At 43.7% G+C, this 12,256-nt stretch overlaps 1 protein-coding gene across 3 annotated transcripts in view; it reads right to left on the reverse strand.

Annotated features, from left to right (window-relative positions):
- Positions 1 to 12,256, reverse strand: part of DDX4 (DEAD-box helicase 4) — a 140,405-nt gene that overhangs the window by 67,641 nt on the left and 60,508 nt on the right. The window lies entirely within an intron of this gene.

Genomic DNA, 12,256 nt, shown 5'->3' on the forward strand with positions numbered 1-12,256 from the left:
GTACTGTGAGTCACTAAGACAATGGGCTGCAGTGGAACAATCAGAGCAGTCTGTACTCCTGACTAATGTGACACAGCAAAGAGGAGAGAGAGTAGAGATATACCTTGGACGGTTACAGCTGAAATGGGCAGACATGGGGTACATTTGCATAAACCCACTTGATGTTAGAATACTGGTGGATGCATTCATTGACGGTATGAACAAAGACTTACGAGACGCAGTACAGACCTGAATGGAGACATGTAGATCCGAAAGACCTCCTTAAGGTAGCTAAAGAAATTGAGCAAACAAGGACAATAAAACGACCTGTCATGTATGCTGGAGCACAAGGAAAAAAGTGGAGACGTAATAGGGAAGGCATGTGAGATGACACTGACGTTTCTTTTGACAATCTATTCCCCACATGACATCCATGCCATACTCCTACAAGTTCAACCAAAACATCTGTCTATGGCCAGACAGCTCTGACTTGAGTGTGCTCTACTAATTCCTGAGTATGTCACTCCTCAAAAGATGTAACGTTCTGAATCCAGCCACCCTCCTGCCTGTGGATTCAGAAAAGGGGGGAATTGGTGACCGTATTGGCAAGTGAGGAAGGATACTTTGACATGACGCATGAACATGTCTGCATAGAACTGATGAGTCAGGAGACAGTTGGGTTTGCACACATTCATGAAAAACCTGTTCCTAATGCAGACTTTGAGTTTCTTTTTTGTAGATGGCCCCAGATACCACCAGGATGGACGATTCTACACTGGATATGCAGTAGTATCCTCACATGAGGTAATCCGAGCGGAACCACTCTCTCCTCACATGTCGGCGCAGGAGGCAGAGTTGAAGGCACTCACTGAGGCGTGTAGAGCCGCTGCAGGTAAAGTCGCTAATATTTTCACAGATTCGAAGCCCATTAAAAATGCAGAGCTGGTGAAACAATTGATGGAGGCATTGATGTTACCAGTCCAGGTTGGCATTGTCAAGGTAAAAGCACACACAAAAGGTGACTCCGTGGAGGTAGAGGGCAATAGAAGGGCGAACGAGGCTGCTAAAATAGCACAAGGCGGCCTAGAGAGAGCAGTGGACGGTGGCGGGGAGTCAGCGTATTCCAGCCACATTGGGTCTAGATGTCCTGAAATCCCTCCAGCAAAAGGCTGCCCAAACAGAGAAGGTACACCGAGGGAGACTGGGAGCTGAGCTGAACTCAAATGGAGTATGGGAGAATAAGGATAAAATGTGCCCACCAAAGTCCCTGTTCCCAATCATGGCGCAAGCAGCACATGGCCCCAATCACACCTCAAAAAGTCACATGTGTGCCATGGTAGATGCCTTATGGATCGCTCCTGGCTTCAGTTGAGCAGCCGCGAAACTTGTACAATCATGCCTCATCTGTGCACAGCACAACCCAGGTAAAACAGTAAAAGTCCCTAAGAAAGCGACACCTAGGCCTCTCTACCCGTTTCAGAGACGGCAGATTGACGACATACAGCTACCAAGGTAGGAGTGTATGCAAATATCCTAGTATGTGTAAATCTCTTCTCTGGATGGCCAGAGGCCTACCCGGTGAAAACGGCTACAGCTCGAGCTACTGCAAAGAAACTGGTGATGGAACTAGTACCACGATTCGGTGTCCCTGAAACAATTGAATCAGACAGAGGTACACACTTTACTGCTGAGGTAATGCAAAATGTAATGCAAATGATAGGTGTAGAACAAGCATTTCATACACCCTACCACCCACAGAGTTCAGGGAAGGTAGAGAGAATGAACGGGACACTAAAATTGAAAATACAGAAAACCATGGAACAAACCCATAAACCATGGCCAGAGTGTCTCCCATTAGCATTATTCTCAGTAAGGTACACACCCACGGGGAAAACTAAACTGTCACCCTTCGAGATACTGTTTGGAAGACCACCGAACACAGGGTTGTACTACCCACAGGTCTTAACACTCAATGTGGATAATTTGACAAGTTATGTAATCCAGTTGCAAAAGCATTTAACTCAAATGCATTCTCTAGTTTTCTCTTCCATTCCAGATCCAGATAGTGTGGAAGGAACTCACTGTCTACAACCTGGTGATTACGTATATGTCAAGAAACACTCCAGAAAGACCCTTGAACCCCGATATCAAGGACCTTACCAAGTACTCCTGACAACGCCTACTTCTGTTAAGTTGGAAGGACGACCAACCTGGATCCACGCATCGCATTGCAAACTAGCCACAGGAATTAACAAAGCATAAGAGTGCATAATGTTTTGGTTTGGTTTTGTTGCATTATCTGTAATAATGGTAGCTGCGTGGGACAATCTAAATTCTCCAATGTCCTTGAATAATAAGTTTATACAACATCATGAAAAAATACTAAATGATTGGTCAAAAGACACTCAGTCTCCAGCAGATTGCTGGATCTGCACACATTCACCAATATCGGCCACTAGTATTCCGTTCCTTGTTATTCCTGTGCCACCCGAGGAATTATTTGCCTGGACCAGTTGTTCTGATACACTCGCTAATAATGCCACAAATAATGTGAAGATATGGAACACAACTGTTGGAATACCTATTGTGGGATGGGTAGGATACCCTTGGTGGCAGGGTAATCTTTCAGGAAGTAACACATACCTTCAATATCTGGCATATAAAGGGGGGGCTTGGGTACCCAGGAATAGAACTCGATTAACCTACCTGGGGCAAATTCCAATGTATGGCCTACAAGTTAGTTTTAATGTAACTTCCCACTCTACTGATGCCTTCAAACCAATACTGCTAGAAAGAAGGTTGCATAACACGTCCTGGGAGTATTCCAATTTATTTCCCCAGGGCAATAATGAAACTTGTTTTAATATTTCAGGTAATATACCTTGCAACGAGTCATCTGGATATGAGAAAGGAACTCCCACCTGTAGAAATCCCAATGTAGGGTATTGTAGCCCTTTAGGACAACTTCCAAATTGGTGTATGCTTCAGAATGTATCTGCGTTCATAGATTTAGTTCATAGACTGGTATTACAACATTCAGCCCTATGGGACCTACCTAGTGACATGTTCTGGGTATGTGGAGACAATGCATATAAATGGTTGCCAGTAGGGGTAAAAGGTGCTTGTACTCTGGGTCGTTTGACTCCAGCTACCTTTGTTATTCCGAATGACCAGTTGAATACTCAGAGCATACCTAAACACCACTGCCTGTGTCATGAATTTGTTGAAAGGTTTGAAGCCCACTGATTGCCCAGATTACGTCCCACTAATTCATAAGGAACCCAAACTAAAGGTCCCAGGAGAAGTAACTGTATTAGCTGACAATTACACCTGCTATAATTCCCACGACACCACAGGTACACCAGTAGGGATCTTCGAGACAGGTTTCTGCAAAGAGAATAGTTCTCTAGATACTGACTTGTTAATCAAACATACACAATATATGTATGACATTTATTGGTTATGTGGAGATGGTAAGCTCCGTCCTAGGTTGCCAAATGCCTGGACAGGCCAATGCACCCTTGTTAAACTAGCTATGCAGTTCAAGATTCTACCCTGGGATCCAAAGATACCTGATGAACCTACCAGGAAAAGGAGAAGCCTCGATCAGCTCCATATGAGTTATGAAGAAGATCCACTAGTATATATTGATGCTATTGGAGTGCCAAGGGGGGTGCCTGACCAATTTAAAGCCCAGCACCAGATCTATGCTGGCTTTGCTTCTATAATCCCACAGGTGCAGATTAATAAAAATGTTGAATGGATCAATTACATATATTACAGTGAACAAAGGTTTGTCAATTTCAGCCAAGATGCCTTCCAAGGTATAGTTGAAGAATTGGGCCCTAACACTAGAATGACACTCCAAAATCGACTAGCCCTTGATATGATATTAGCTGAGAAAGGAGGAGTTTGTGGGATGGTGGGAGAGGAGTGTTGTACCTATATCCCTCAGAACTCTGGAGTGAATGGAAAAACCATGATAGCCCTTAAAAAGATAACTAGGTTAGCAGCAGAATTGAAAACTAATGCTGGAGTAGACACATCTTTCTTTTCCGGCTGGTTGGGTGGACACAAGGGATTCCTTCAACAAGCTTGTATAGTACTGATTGCCCTCCTTGTAATTGGATCAATAACTCTTTGTTAAGAATCATAGAATCGTAGAGTTGGAAGGGACCTCCTGGGCCATCTGGTCCAACCCCCTGCTCAAAGCAGGATTCGCTAAATCATCCCAGTTAGATGTCTGTCCAGCCTCTGTTTGAAGACTTCCATTGAAGGAGAACTCACCACTTCTCGTGGCAGCCTGTTCCACTCATTGATCACTCTGTCAAAAAGTTTTTTCTAATATCTAATCTGTGTCTCCTCCCATTCAGCTTCATCCCATTGCTTCTAGTCTTTCCTTGTGCAAATGAGAATAAAGTTGATCCTTCTACAATGTGACAGCCCTTTAGATATTTGTAGACAGCTATTAAGTCTCCTCTCAGTCTTCTCTTTTGCAAACTAAACATTCCCAAATCCTGCAACCTTTCCTCATAAGACAGGGTTTGCAGACCGGTCACCATTCTGGTCGCTCTTTTCTGAACTTGCTCCAGTTTGTTGATGTCTTTTTTAAAATGTGGTGCCCAAAATTGGACACAATATTCCAGATGAGGTCTGACCAAAGAGGAGTAGAGGGAAACAATTACTTCACGTGATCTAGACTGTATGCTTCTGTTAATACATCCTAGAATTGCATTTGCCTTTTTTGCTGCTGCATCACACTGTTGACTCATATTCAGTCTGTGATCTATTAGTATACCCAAGTCTTTTTCACATGTGCTGTCACTTAGCCCTATTCCTCCCATTCTATATATGCTTTTTTCATTTTTATTGCCCAGATGTAGTACTTTGCATTTCTCCCTGTTAAAAACCATTCTGTTAGTTGCTGCCCACTTCTCCAGTTTATTTAAATCTTTTTGAATCCTCTCTCTCTCTTCTCTAGTATTAGCTATCCCTCCTAGCTTTGTGTCATCAGCAAATTTAATCAGTTTACCCTCAATTCCTTCATCTAAATCGTTGATAAAGATGTTGAACAATACAGGGCCCAGGACAGAGCCCTGTGGTACCCCACTTGAGACATTCTTCCAACTGGATGTGCAGCCATTTACGACCACTCTTTGGGTCCGATCACTAAGCCAGTTATGAATCCACCTAACAGTTGCCTTGTCCATTCCATACTTAGTCATTTTTTCAATAAGGATTGTATGAGAGACTTTGTCAAATGCTTTGCTGAAGTCAAGATATACTATATCTACAGCATTTCCTTGATCCACCCAATCAGTAATACCATCATAGAAGGAAATTAAATTAGTCTGACATGACTTATTAGTTACAAACCCATGCTGACTCTGTTTAATCACTTCATTCTTATCCAGGTATTGACATACATGTTGTTTAATAATTTGTTCAAAGATCTTTCCTGGTATAGAAGTCAGACTCACCGGCCTATAGTTGCCTGGGTCCACCTTCTTCCCCTTTTTGAAGATAGGAACAACATTTGCTCTTCTCCAGTCTTCTGGCACTTCTCCTGTTCTCCAAGAATTTTCAAAGATTATGGAGAGGGGTTCAAAAATTTCTTCTGCTATCTCCTTCAGTACTCTGGGGTGTAATTCATCTGGACCTGGAGACTTGAATACATTTAGGTTAGCTAAGTGTTTCCTCACTATCTTTCTGTTTATAGATATCCTGGATTCTTCTATTCCCTTAATAGGACAGTGAATAACAGTTGATGTTACATTTCCTTTCTGAGAGAAAACAGATGCAAAATAGGAATTTAAAAGTTCAGCCTTCTCAACATCCTGTCTTACCATTTCATCATTTTCATCCTGTAAAAATCCTATAGCATCTTTGACTTTTCTTTTACTTTTGACATATCCCCAAAATCCTTTATTATTGCTTTTGACATCTCTTGCAAGCCTCAATTCATTTTCAGCTTTAGATAATCTGATTTGTGCCTTGCAGGTTCTGCAGACAGCATTATATTCTTCTTTAGATATGCCTCCTTCTTTCCATTTTATAAACATTTTTTGCTTCCTTTTTAGCATGTGCTTAAGTTCTGTGTTCATCCATCCTGGTTTCCTTAAATGCTTCCTATTCTTCCCTCTTTTCGGAATTGTTAACAACTGTGCTTTGAGAATTTCATTTTTCAAGATTTCCCATCCTTCCTGGACATTTTTGTCTTTAAGGATATCCAGCCATTGGATCCCTCCAATTCTCTTTCTGAATCCCTTAAAATCTGCCTTTCTGAAATCTAACCTTGACGTCTGAGTCTTCACAGGTCTTCCGCCTCTAGTTATCCAAAATTCTAAAATAGCATGGTCGCTACCTCCTAGGGTCCCAGCCACTTTTACCTCCTCAACCATTTCCTCCCTGTTTATAAGGATTAGATCCAAGGTAGCAGTTCCCCTTGTTTTCTCCTTTACCTTTTGGAAGATAAAGTTGTCAGCAAGAGAGGATAAGAATTTCCTTGACCTGTTAGTTTTGCCTGAGAGAGATTCCCAACAAATGTCTGGATAGTTGAAATCTCCCATGACAACTATGTCATATTTTTTGGAGAACTTGGCCATTTGATGCATAAAGAGTTCATCCATATCTTCAGCTTGCACAGGCGGCCTGTAGTAAATGCCTACAATGGTGTCCTTTCCATTGTTCTGTCCTTGTATTCTTACCCAAACAGTTTCCACAGAACTCCCAGTCTCTGAAGCTTCAATCTCTGTGCAGATATACGCGTTTCTAACATACAATGCGACACCCCCTCCTCGTTTATCAAGTCTGTTTCTTGCAAATAAGTTGTATCCTTCTAGTCTTGTATTCCAATCATGTGTATTGTCCCACCAAGTTTCAGTGATTCCAATGACATCATATTTCTTTTCCTGTGATAGTAGTTCCAATTCTCCTTGTTTGTTGCCCATGCTTTGTGCATTAGTATAGAAACATTTTAGTTTGTGATTGGTTTCTCTTTCTCCAATATTTTTTTTAATTAGATTCTTTCGTCTTTGTTCTTCCTTTCCACTTCTAATAGCAGAGTTCTCAGTAGCATTTGTCAGGTGTATGGCTTTTTCTGGTCTTTTGCTTCCCTTCCCATGTTGTTCTAGTTTAAAGCTCTCCTTACAAGTGTAGCAAGGCGACTTCCAAATACCTGCTTTCCAGTCTTCGAAAGGTGCACCCCATCTCTAGCAAGTAGTCCATTGTATAAGTAGTTCACTCCGTGATCCAGAAATCCAAATAGTTGCTGACGGCACCATCGACGTAGCCAGTTGTTCACCTGCAGAATCTTATTCCACCTCCTTGTTCCATGGCCATCCACTGGGAGGATGGAAGAGAAGACCACCTGCGCTCCCAGTTCTTTCACTTTCTTGCCTAAGTCTTCAAAGTCTCTGCAGATGGTTTCCAGGTCGTTTCTTGCGGTGTCATTTGTCCCCACATGTAGTAGCAGGAATGGGTAGTCATCTGTAGGTCTGTTATTCCCTTGTATAAAAAGGTTATTGCCAAAGCAACTCCGACTGGCACCTTCCTCAATCAAGAAGTAGACCCACCAGAGTACGATGGTACTGATCTAGGGAAGATCCCTAAGTATATTCCCCTCAAGAGAGTAGACAAAACCCCCCATTCTCAGATGATGTTAAGAGACTTAGTTTAGGGACAGCGGGAGAACTCCATGTGAGGTTAGTGAAGGGTTCAGCTGCCTGGAGGCCTCTCGCTAGGGGAGAGCTTCTGAGGTGTCTGGATGAAGAAATCCACCTCCCCTTTTCCCATCACATGGACAGTCTCGAAGGATCTTTCATTAAGGGAAAAACTGTTTAGGGGGGATTGTCAAGGTGAAAATATATTTTCTTATATAACTTTTATATTTTTATACTGTGAAACAATAAGTTTTTCCTAATTGCTTGCTAATGCAAATGTAACTGTATTAAAGATGGCTGCCAGTGTTCACTTTCACTTAAATTCAGTGTCTAAAGAGTTAAGTTAAGTTTCATTTCTCCTAAAAAAGATAACTCAGGAATGTGAAGAAGAAGTAACCATCGGGAGACGTTTTGACGAATCAGAGAGAGACTGGACACTAGATGTATACTGCATAAACCCCGCCTAATGCACGCCTTCCCCTAACACTCAATATAGTATTGTGTATTTGTAAATAAAAGCCAGTTGTTGTACTGCTCCTGACAGGTGTGGATGCAGGACATTAGCTAAGACTGAATCAGCTGCGTGTCTGAGTCATTCTTAATCGGTACCAGATGTTTTGCGCTCGCACAATGATTTGGAATGACTGGTGAATGAGGATTCATTGTCGTTTACGACCCCGACAGTGTCAAAGTCAGTTTTAGATTCATATAATGACCTGTAGTAGTCATGAAAACAGCCAAGTATCTCCTCAGTCAAAGACACCAACAGACCATCTGCCCCACGAATCTGTAATATTGTAGTAGAGGTGCTATGTTGGCGCACCAGATAGGCCAAGAATTTGCCCGTCTGGTTCCCCAATTCAAAGATTGACGGGTAAAGAACAGATTACGCTTAGATTTAGTGTCCACATGCTGACTATATAACCTCTGGGAGGCCAGCCACTCAATCCTGTTGCCACTAGTTTGGTTAGATATATATGTTGCCTCTGCGACTTTCAGTCGTTGCTCCACCTCATCATCCTTACTTGAGGTTACCCGCTTAATATAAGAGATCGGAGGAGGACAAACAGCCCCTCAGGTATGCCTTAAGGGCCTCCCAATATAGATATCTTGAGGTTCCAGTTCCAGGTGGGATGCGGTGAAGCAATGCAACTGATCACTCGTTCTGTCAGGAGGTCCCATCAATTTTAACCAGAAAGGATTCAACTTCCAAGCTATCCCGCTGTTTATTTGACCACATTTGAGTTTAAGAATGACCGGACTATGGTCTGATATCCCCCTACTTCCATGTTCTATATCAGCCACCCACATTGCCAGACCGCCAGTACCAAATATATAGTCTATGCGTGATTAAGAGCGTTTAGTGGATGAGTGGCAGGTATATTCCCTTAGCTCAGGGTGACGCACCCTCCACAAATCCAACCACCCGCCACCCCCCATAAATAATGACAATGGGGCTGTAGTCGATGGAGAGGACCCCCCAGTCACTCCATCATCCAGCCTCAATTTATCACGGCAGTTGTTCATGACCATATTAAAGTCTCCCATACAAATAACATCAGCATCTGGGTAATTAAGGGCAAAGCTCATTGCCTTCTGTAGAATGGACATACGAGCCAGGGGGGGGTTATAAATGCAAAAGACTACATATTTCCTGGTATTTATCAATGCATGGATAATAACAAAACGACCCTCAGGGTCCCTCCGAGTCTCCCTGGCTTCCCATCTGACGTCTCTATGTACCAACAGTGAGACCCCTCTCGAATAGCTGGTGTGGAATTCATGGACAGACCATTGTACCCAAGGATTCTGCACACACCACGCTGTTTCCCTGGTCAGGTGCGTCTCTATCAAGGCCACAATGTGAGGGCAGTAGTGTCTGATCTGTGAGAAGACTAATCTTTTTCCGAGGAGTTTTTATACCCCTCACATTCCATGACATACATATCAACTCAGACCCTATGTTTTGTTCGGCTGAATATGGTGCATAATACTGCCCGGGCAAAATTTAGAGACATCACCTAAAAACAAATTGTCGTCGGCTGCGATTTTTACCTAAAAAAATACAGAAAACCACTACGGAAAAAAACAAAATGAATAAACAACAAAAAGCGGGAGCAGAGTCCTGTACTCCCATCATGAAGCAAACAGGGAGATAACATCACTGAGCCCAGTGTCCGGTATTGTTGGTAACTTCGATGCTTTTGAGTAAAGCTGCAATCAGCCAATTAATAGAAAAATACCAACTATCAATAGATACATTAGGATTTCTTTGCAGCAGACCCTTTGTGAGACCGTAGCCACTCTGCCGCCTCCGCTGGATCTGTAAAAAACGACGTAGAACCCTCGTGGACCACCCGGAGCTGGGCAAATCATCGAGTACATAACATTCCTCTCCCGCAGATGCCTTTTGACCTCCGTAAACTGCACCCGTTGTTTCTGGAGTTCCATAGAAAAGTCTGGGAAAATTGAGATCATGGCATTGTTGAACTTGATAGGACTCTCTTGCCACCCCAGACGCAGAACCACGTCTCTATCCCTGCAGTTAAGGAGGCGCGTCAGAAAAGGTCTAGGTGGGGCTCCAGGAGGAAGAGGTCTAGTAGGGACCCTGTGAGCCCTTTCTACCGCAAATATTGGGGAGAATTCGTCTCCCAAAGTAGATTTAAGCCAATCTTCTAGGAATTGCTCCGGGTGTTGTCCTTCCGAACGCTCCGGTAGTCCAATAATTCGGATATTATTCAGACGCATTCTGTTCTCCAGGTCATCTGCTTTTTGCCTCCACGCATTCATAGAACCTGCCGCTTTCGTTAGTTTGGCTTCCATGGGTGTGATGGTGTCTTCCACCTCAGATACCCACGTCTCCACCTCCGTAATGCGGCCCTTCATGGCTTGCATATCCTGTAGGAGGCGTCCCATCTTGGTGTTCTCTTCCTCTATCTTCACCGACAGACGTCCTGGTTAAGGAGATGGCCTGCATGAGTTGCTCAGACGCCTGCTTAAGGGTTAATTCCTCTTGCTCACTCTCCTCCCCACCCTCAGAGGGGCGGTTCTTACGCTGAGTCTGTGAGGGATTATTTTTAAGAGATCTTGAAGCTTCAGTATGGTCTATTCTGGCATATTCCTTCAGCCTTTCCGCCGCCCCAGACCCCTTGGAACGACTCATTTCGATAGCAATAGGGCACAGCCGGATACCAAAGACAGTACACCCCGGAGTCCCTTAACTCAAGGTTATACTGATTGAAATCAGATAGTAGCTGCAGGGTCCCAGGAGCAGCACAGATCTGCAGCATCACACAGGGAGGTAATGTCCAGCTCCAAGCAGCAGCCAAGGGCTCATATATCCCGGGGAGAGACCCACAGCACCCCACAGGGATAGCAGCCAGAGGGGCATCCAAGTTCATATATTAATGGCGCTGACAGGCCAGGTGATTTGGCAGAGAGGGGGAATGCGGGGCCCAATTTTTCAGGGCACACACCGCCTGTCCCTCATATATATTCAGGATGTCTGCTCACTGCAGCGATGGGGAACCCGGCGCCGTGTCTCACAGGCAGAGCGTGCGCCTCCAAGATGGCCGCCGCCCCATGCAGGCCCCGCCGGCCTTCAAAGCTTCGCCACACAAGACTCCAGCCCCGCCACAGTTCAGGGGGGGGGGGGGGGGGGGGGTAAAAAAAAAAAAAAAAAACACAGCGACCGCGCCGCTGAGGTTAAGGGTCCACTGGCCAGATATAATCAGGATGGCAGGAGCTCTCTTCAGATGCGTCCTCTCTCGCCGCTATAGCCACGCCCACCCCCATGCTGTATTATTTTGTTCCTTTTGTAAAAATCTTGTGTATGTTTCATAAACACTGCCTGGATTTTGGATTAAATATAAAATTTTACAATACAGTTGTGTTTTTCTGTACTGTAAACTACGCCTCGAAGGGATAGCTACTGTTAATGTTGTCTAATCGACCAAAACAGAGTTCATAGACACCAAACATGTCTGTGTCCTCTTATCTATGTGGTGAGAAAAAAATTCCAAAGTTTGCTTAAAAAAAAAAAAAAAAAAAATTGCGCAATTTTCCGAGACGCTTAGCGTCTCCATTTTTCATGATCTGGGGTTGGGTGAGGGCTTATTTTTTCCGTGCCGGGCTAACGTTTTTAATGATACCACATTTGTGCAGATACGTTCTTTTGATCGCCCATTATTGTATTTTAATGCAATGTCTTGGCAACCAAAAAAGCGTAATTCTGGCGTTTTGAATTTTTTTCTCTACGCCATTTAGCGATCGGGTTAATGATATATTTTATTGATAGATCGGGCGATTCTGAACGCGGCGATACCTAATATGTGTATGTGGGATTTTTTTTTTACTGTTTTATTTTGATTGGGGCGAAAGGGGGGTGATTTGAACTTTTAGGTTTTTTTTTTTAATTTTGGCATGCTTCAAAATAAGAATATAAGTATGCACAACCCGATCGGCTCTGCTACATATGGGCGATGAGCAGATCGCCCATATGTAGCAAATTCACTCCTGTGCTTTCAGCGCCGACCACCGGGTGGCGCTAAAAGCCATATGCCTGGAGCGACCATAGAGGTGTCAGAGACCTCTGGTTGTCCAGGCAACATGACGCC

This window comes from Dendrobates tinctorius, unplaced genomic scaffold, assembly GCF_039654945.1.
Source record: "Dendrobates tinctorius isolate UK_male_01 unplaced genomic scaffold, ASM3965494v1 ptg000237l, whole genome shotgun sequence".
Taxonomy (NCBI): Eukaryota; Metazoa; Chordata; class Amphibia; order Anura; family Dendrobatidae; genus Dendrobates; species Dendrobates tinctorius.